Source organism: Benincasa hispida, unplaced genomic scaffold, assembly GCF_009727055.1.
Source record: "Benincasa hispida cultivar B227 unplaced genomic scaffold, ASM972705v1 Contig625, whole genome shotgun sequence".
Classification (NCBI taxonomy): domain Eukaryota; kingdom Viridiplantae; phylum Streptophyta; class Magnoliopsida; order Cucurbitales; family Cucurbitaceae; genus Benincasa; species Benincasa hispida.
This window is the reverse complement of record NW_024064981.1, coordinates 129,058-137,239: the sequence shown is the minus strand read 5'-3', so window position 1 is coordinate 137,239 and position 8,182 is coordinate 129,058.

Sequence of the window (8,182 nt, the reverse complement as noted above, 5' to 3'; positions counted from 1 at the left end):
CCCTTACGTCTTCAACCTTTGTTTGTATTCAATTTTAGGGTTTTTCTATGTATAATCTATAAGATCGTGGCCAAATTCAACTCATAATCCACGCTTCTGTCCAAATATCGCTCTCTTTGTTCTCAAAATCTCGCTCTTTCCAGCTTTCTCGCTGGTTTGGCTCTCGTGACTCTCGCTCTCGCTCTTGCTCCCGCTCCTGCTCCCACTGTCTTGCTGAGAATCTCGCTCTCTTTACTCGCGCTCTCTCCAATTTTCTCTCCAATCTTGTTAGTTTTCACGCATGGTTGCCTTCACTGCTTGTGGATTCCACTTCCTCTTTTTAACTCTTTCAAATTTTAAGAACATATGGGCAATTAATTCACCTCCAATTCTTCCAATGAGCAGTGCCCAAACAAAAAGTTATCTACTGCCCGTTAGTCTCCTAAATTAGCTAGTGTCCAATTTCTAATTAATCATCCCTGATTCTGCTCCCTTATTCATTATTTTTGGATAATGAATAAATTTCCTATTTTTTCCCATTCTAAATTTCCACCCGATTTTCCTATTAAATTTATATATTTTTCATTCTTAATTATATATTTTATTTGTTTTCCTGCTTTCTAAATTAGGGTTAGGGTATTGCATTTACCACCCCTTTAAAATAAAATTTCGTCCTATTTAATATTTGACATTTAATTTCCTCTATGCGTACAAATCTGGGTTGTTATAATTCGAATCATATTATATCGCCAAAACGAGCATAACCTACAGATATACAGACAGTGACAGATCTAGAATTTCATGTTAGAGGGCATAACTTTATATAAGGTTGAAATTTTAGCCCATTAACGACCTATTGTGTCATACATAGTTTCCGCGTTTCTAAAAATATATACTAGACCACTAACATCTTGATTGGGTATCTAATAGATAGTACCAGACATTTGAAAAAAATAATGTAACTATTGGGCTACAAAATTGGAAATTTTAGGTTCAATTAGAAACATAAATATTTTTTTTATCTAATTTAATGTTTAATCTTTAAGCATTTTTTTACATTTTATGATATTTTTATATATTAAATTAAAAGTTTATATATTTATTAGATATTTTTAAGGGACATACTAGTGTGAAAATTGAAAATTTAGGTCTGCTTGGTAACTATTTGGTTTTTTGTTTTTGTTTTTTAAAATTAAGCTTATTTCATCAACATTTCTTACAAGAACTTGCATCTTTTTTAAGTACAATGGTTGAATTCTTAGCCAAATTCCTGAAATGAAAACAACTTTTTGAAAGTTACTTATTTTAGTTCTTGAAATTTGGCTTGGTTTTCTAAACTGTTGATGCAAACGTATATAACAAATGAAGAAATTTGGAGGTAGAAGTAATGTCCACAAGCTTAATTTTTAAAAACAAAATGGTTACCAAACGGGGCCTTAAATATTTATTAGTCATAACTTCAAAAAGTAAAGATTAAACTCGTACTAACTTGAATGTAATTTTAAAGTAATAATAAAGTAAATAACAAAGCAAAAAAAAAAAAAAAAAATTATATGTGAAAATGGTGTTTGTATGCCTTAATTTTAAAAAACATAAAACAAATAACCAAATAGTTACAAGCCTAAAATTTAACAAATATTTCTATGTAAACATGAACACATTTGAGAAAAAAATAAAAAAGAAATTTAGTTTTTCTTAACTATTATATGTTGTGAACTTGAGGAGTACAAAGGGAACTTAGATACCAACAAAATATAATATTAAAATAAATATAATATAANAACTTGAGGAGTACAAAGGGAACTTAGATACCAACAAAATATAATATTAAAATAAATATAATATAATAATAAAATATAATAAAATAAATAAACAACAAAAGATGAATTTTTCCACTTTCTTTGATCTTTTTTATTGATCACCAATATGTGTGTGTCTTCCAAAACCCACCAAATGTCACTATTTGTAGGTAATTTTGCAAGTAGGAGGTGAATTATATGAACACTAAGTGTAATCTTGAGATACATGGACAAATGGGATAATGGGTAAGTGATACATGGCTAATGAACACTAATAATGAGCATCTACATTACACATATATAATACTCCATTTTAGATGCTCATTATATATAAAATATGCCTCGTTAGAACCTTACTAGGCAAGAATCTACTAGGAAAAAAATCTCAGTGAAGGAAAAAGTGTACATATTTCATATAATCTAATACTCTTAAAAAGAATATAATATATTTACTCCCCCTCATAGAAATATCACTTGAGATTTCTGAGTCGCCGCATTTCAATGTTGTGCACCAATTTTTCAGAGGTTGCAGTTGGTAATAATTTTGTAAATAAGTCTACTAGGTTATATATCCTTCGAACAAATTTATTGTATAGTGATGTTACCATTTTCTTCTAGATCATGAGTATATAAAAGCTTTGGTGAAATATGTTTTGTTCTATCTTCTTTAATATATCCTCATTTGATTTAGGATATGCATGTTGTGTTGTCTTTGTATAATATCGCTAGAAGATTTTTACTAGAAGACAAACCATATGTTCCACAAATGTTCTGAGTCATTGATCTTAGTCATACACATTCTTGACTAGCTTCGTGCATTGCAAGAATTTTAACATGACTTAAAGAAGTGGTTGTTATGATATGTTTCACCGATTGTCATGATATAATAGTTCCCCCACATGTGAATAGATAACCCATTTGAGATCTAGCTTTATATGGATTAGATAAATATCTAGAATTTACATAGCCAACTAGATCAAAATTTTATTTATTTGAATAAAACAAACCAATGTCGATCGTTCCTTGGGGATAATATAGTATATGTTTATTTCCATTTTAATTTCTTTTGTTGGAGAAGAACTATATCTTGCTAATAAATTTACTAAAAATGCAATTTCTTTTCTTATATTATTAGCAAGATACGCATAAATGCACCAATTGTACTAAGATATGGTACTTCAAGATCAAGAAGTTCTTCACTATCATCTCGAGGTTGAAATATATCTTTCTTCACATCTAGTGAACAAACTTCTGTTGGAATGTTCAATGGATGTGCTTTGTCCATATAGAACCTTTTCAAAATTTGTCCTGTATAAGTTGATTGATGAACAAATATCTCACCTGCTAAATGCTCAATTTGTAAGCCAAGGCAAAACTTTGTTTTTCTGAAATATTTCATCTCAGATTCTTTCTTAAGATATTCTATTACCTTTGAAGGCTCTTCAAAAGTTCCAATATATTTAAATCATCAACATATACAGTTACAATAGCAAATCTTTGATTATTTTTTTAAAAAATACACTGACATATTGAAATATTTTGATATCCTTCTTTCAATAAATATTCACTTAGGCAACTGTACCACATTTGTTTTGATTGTTTCAATCCATATAATGACCTCTGTAACTTTATTGAATACAATTCCCGAGAATTTGATTTATATATTTCAAATACCTTCAATCTTTATGAGATTCTCATATAAATATCATTATTAAGAGATCCATATAAATATGATGTGGCTACACCCATTAGATGCATGTCTAGATTTTCATACATAGTCAGACCAATTAAATGTCTTAGTGTAATTACATCCACCACTGGAGAATATGTCTCCTCATAATCAATACCAGGTCTTTGTGAGAAACTTTGTGCAATTAGTCTTGCTTTATATCTTTTGATCACATTATTTTCATTTCTTTTTCACACAAATACCCATTTGTATCTCACAGGTTTCACACCTTCTAATGTTTGGACTATTGGTCCAAAAACTCGACGTTTGAAAGTGAGTTTAATTCTGCCTCGATTGCTTATTTCCACTAAAGCCAATTTTTTCTAAGTCGACGTTCTTTAACAAATTTAGGTTTAGGATCATCATTTTCAGATATAATATCAAGAGCAACATTATATGCAAAAAATGTTATCAATAACTATATTAGTTTGGATCTATCTTTTTCCTGTTATGACATAGTTTATAGAAATCTCATTATTATCTTTAAATATTTCACCTTCGTCACTAGTCATGTCGAGGATTTCTTCATAGATATTTACATCCTCAACCAAGTCTTTTTTACTATTAATTATTTTTCGTTTTCGAGGATTTTTATCTTTGAAACCCACTGGTTTACCAGGTTTCTATCGTGTTCTAGACTCATTAGTGACAACTTGTTGTGTTAGGATATCAATTTTCAATGGAACATCTACAGATGGTATATGTGACTTAACTTCTTTCTTTGCATCTACAAATGCATCTGGTATTGATTTGCTAGATTTGGCAAATAAATTATTTTTTGAACTTCAAGTTCACATTGATTTGTACAGGGATCTAAATGAGATAATAACAATGCATTCCATATAATTTCTTTTTCCAATTTCTTAATTCCTTCTCCTAATGTTGAAAAATTTGTCTCATTAAAATGACAATCAACAAATCGTGCAATAAATATATCACCCGTCAGAGGTTCAAGATATTTAATAATTGATGGGGAATCATATCCAACATATATTCCTAACCTCCTTTGAGGACCCATCTTAGTGCATTGTGGTGGAGCAATTGGAACATATATTGCATATCTAGAAATTCTTAGATGGAATATATTTGGCTCATGACCATAAGCTAATCATAATGGCGAGTATTTATGATAAACTGCTGGTCTAATACATACAAGTGACATTATATGAAAAATAGCATGTCCCCATATAGATGAAGGAAGCTTAACTCTCATGAATAATGATCTTTTAATTAATTACAAACGTTTTATAAATGATTGTGCTAAACCATTTCATGTATGAACATGAACTACAAAATTTTCAACACTTATCTCAATTGACATACAATAATTATCAAAAGCTTGAGATGTAAATTCACCAACATTATCAAGACAAATGGTCTTAATTGTATAATCAGTAAATTGTGCTCTTAAGTTAATTATTTGAGCAAATAATCTTGCAAATGCAATATTTCGACTTGCTAATAAGCACACGTGTTACCATCTGCTGGATGCGTCTTTTAATATTGTAAAATATCTAAATGATTCACTTGGTGGGTTAATAGGTCCACATATATCACCATGAATTTGTTCTAAAAATATAGGTGACTCAGTCCTCACTTTAACTGATGATGGTCTAGTGATTAGTTTGCCTGGAGAGAAAGCATCACATGTTAATTATTAGATTGAAGAAACTTCTGGCTCTTCAATGAATATCCATTTGAATTTTCAATAGTTCTTCTCATCATTATAGACCCTAGATGATCTAATTTGTCATGCCAAATTGTAAATATGTATGGATTCATGAACTTCAGGTCATTGTTGCATATGTTTCAATTACTCGTATATGAGTATAACATAATTCAGAAGATAAAACAGTCAACTCTTCCAATATATGTTGTTCATATGAGACAGTAGATATGATATAAAGATACTCCATATTATTGTTTCTATCAGTCTCAATATGGTAACTATTGCAATGTATATCTATTGGATTTTATGTCCTAAAACTCGTAGTTTGTAATATCATATTCTTGTTCAATAAAGCTGTTATTGAAAATATTTAGTAAATTTAAATTCTATATTCATGAATCCAATAAACTAAGTTTTCGAGGCTATTAAGTTTAAATTTGAACTTTATGCAGTGACATAAATATGGATCAAGTTCAAATATATATAGCCAAAATGGTCTATAGTATATGAATAAGGTTAGACGCCTTATTCTGGGGACATTGTGGATGCGGCCCATTTTGTAATTAGTACAAACGATGTGATCCTAAACCGTTCATGTGGAGACATGAAAATGGGGGCATCCTATGTAAAAAGTTTACATAAGATTGAACCATGAAATAGTCACTTTTTACATTCTAAATGTCATTTAATGTATAAAATTGACTATTTCGTTAATTGATGACCTGGGTAACTTAATCTTAATCCTGAGCTAACTATGAACTCCTGTTCACTCAGAATTATCCTTAGATTTGCATAGGTGAGGGCAGCTCATTATCGCTGGCCCAATAAGCCTCCCATTTCAAGGGTAAGATCAGGTGGATAGCTGGGAACATAGGGTGAAAGACGGAATTCACTCTTACCCGTTATAGGGATAGTAGATAGGTTGTTCCCTTTAGTACTGAATCTAGGTCTTGAACAAGGGGACCAATTGTTCATTAGAGGATCGGTGGAACTTAAGGAATAAGATGTAGTCTTGGGGGTAAAACGGTTTTTATGACCAAACTGAGATTACGAACAACCTGTATAGGATTAGCTTACTAATCATAGTTATATCATATGGACACAAATATATCTATAGTGAGGGGAGTGCAACTGCGGGACTATAGTGGAATGACCCGTGAGTTAATGAATGTTGATTAGCTCCATCTAAAGAGTTTAGCCAGCTAATCTCGGATCGTTGGAGCCCATCTATAGGTCCATTAGGTTCCCCTACTAGCTCATATGGAATAAACTTAGAACAGTATGATAGAATAATTTGAATTGTTCGAATTAGGTGAAGAGAGAGAAACTGACAAGTATATGTGATATAGTGATCGGTTTTTTAGTTTAGAGATACAAATTTAATATTTAAATGTGATTTAAATATCAAGAATATGAATACGTTCATATTTGGAAGCTTGAAAATAATGGAAATGGTCAAAGATGTAAAAAGTCAAAGAGTTGACTTTTCAACTTTGTAAAGTCAAACTTTGACCGACCTTATATTCAAATGTGATTTGAATTACGAGAAAATGAATGCGGATTCATGCTTGGGAGGTCAAAATTAGTCAACACGGGAAAAATCATAAAAAGTCAAAATGTTGACTTTTTGGTCAAAGTTTGACTTTGATCAAATGACTATTTTGCCCTTTGACTAAAGTTAGCTGGGAAGACAATCCAAACTTTTGTGGATAATTCTTTACTAACAAAAGAGTGGCTAAGGTGTTGGCTTTATAGCTAGAACATTAAGCCCACTGTAGATAAGTGGATTCTAGGTGATTGGGTTTTATGGAAGTTATTTCATGTAATTTTGCATGGCCCTTTCTATAAATATGGCGTTGTCATTTTGGATTTAAGACTTGGAATTTTGCAAATATTAGTTGTTAAATTTTGCGGCTGAAAAAAGCTAAACCCAACCCTAAATTCATTCTACTATTTCCATCTCTTCTCTCTCTCGAGTTCTTCATCCATCGGATCCCACAACCCGGTTCTGAGTCCAAAGGATAGTAGATCAGCTCTAGTGTTGTCTGCGTGCATGTTCGAGCGGCGATAAGGAGTTTGGGAGCTTCAAAGTATTAGTTCAAAAATTAACCCTAATTAATTCATTTTAGGGTTGCATAATTTGGGTTAATCTAGGTAAAATCGCGATTCTCTTTTCCCCTGTGCATGTCGGACTTTCCATCAATATCTTTAAAACACTAAGTAAGATTTCTCTTTGATTTGACTAGAAAATAATATATTGTCAATTGTAAATTTTGTTCCTCTTAGGCAAAATAATATTTGCTTTTCCAAATCCTTCAATTTAGATTTGCTAAAAAACTTGATATTGTATTAACTTTTGTTTTCTAGCATCATCAGTTTTGGAAAATTAATTTTTACTTGTAAGTATTGGTGTAACATCCTGCATTTTTATTTGTATTGTAAGTTTTTTTCTTTTTTTTTTTTTTTTTTTTTTATTGTTTGGCTACTTGGATAATTATATGATGATTTATGTTTAGGCGCTAAGCTAAAATATGATTTATTATTTGGAATTAATTGAGTTTATTTGGCTATATATCTGGGAGATTTGACGATTTGGTTATCTCTGCGAAAAAGAATGTGTATTTAAGACTTTTTTTTTTTAGGCAAAAGAAAATATATAATATAAGTATATTATATATTTTGGGAATTAATTTAAGGAAGTTATTTTTTTTAAGGGAAAAGGAAGAGTTAATTTGGTTATATAATATTCTTATGGATAAGGTTAAGGAATGAAAAAAAAAATTTAAATTTACTTTTCTCTCTCTCCTCAACCCACACGCACGTAACCCTTTTTTTTCCTTCCCTTCTTCTTCTTCTTTTCCTTCCTGCCCTAGCGTCCGCCTTCCAGCCACCAGCCTTTCCGTTTCGGTGCCGCCACAAGCAACGTCGCCGGATCTCCTCGCCAGCGTCGCTGCAAGCAAGCCTCACCTCGCCGATCTCCTCACCAGCGCTGCTGCAAGCAGCCTC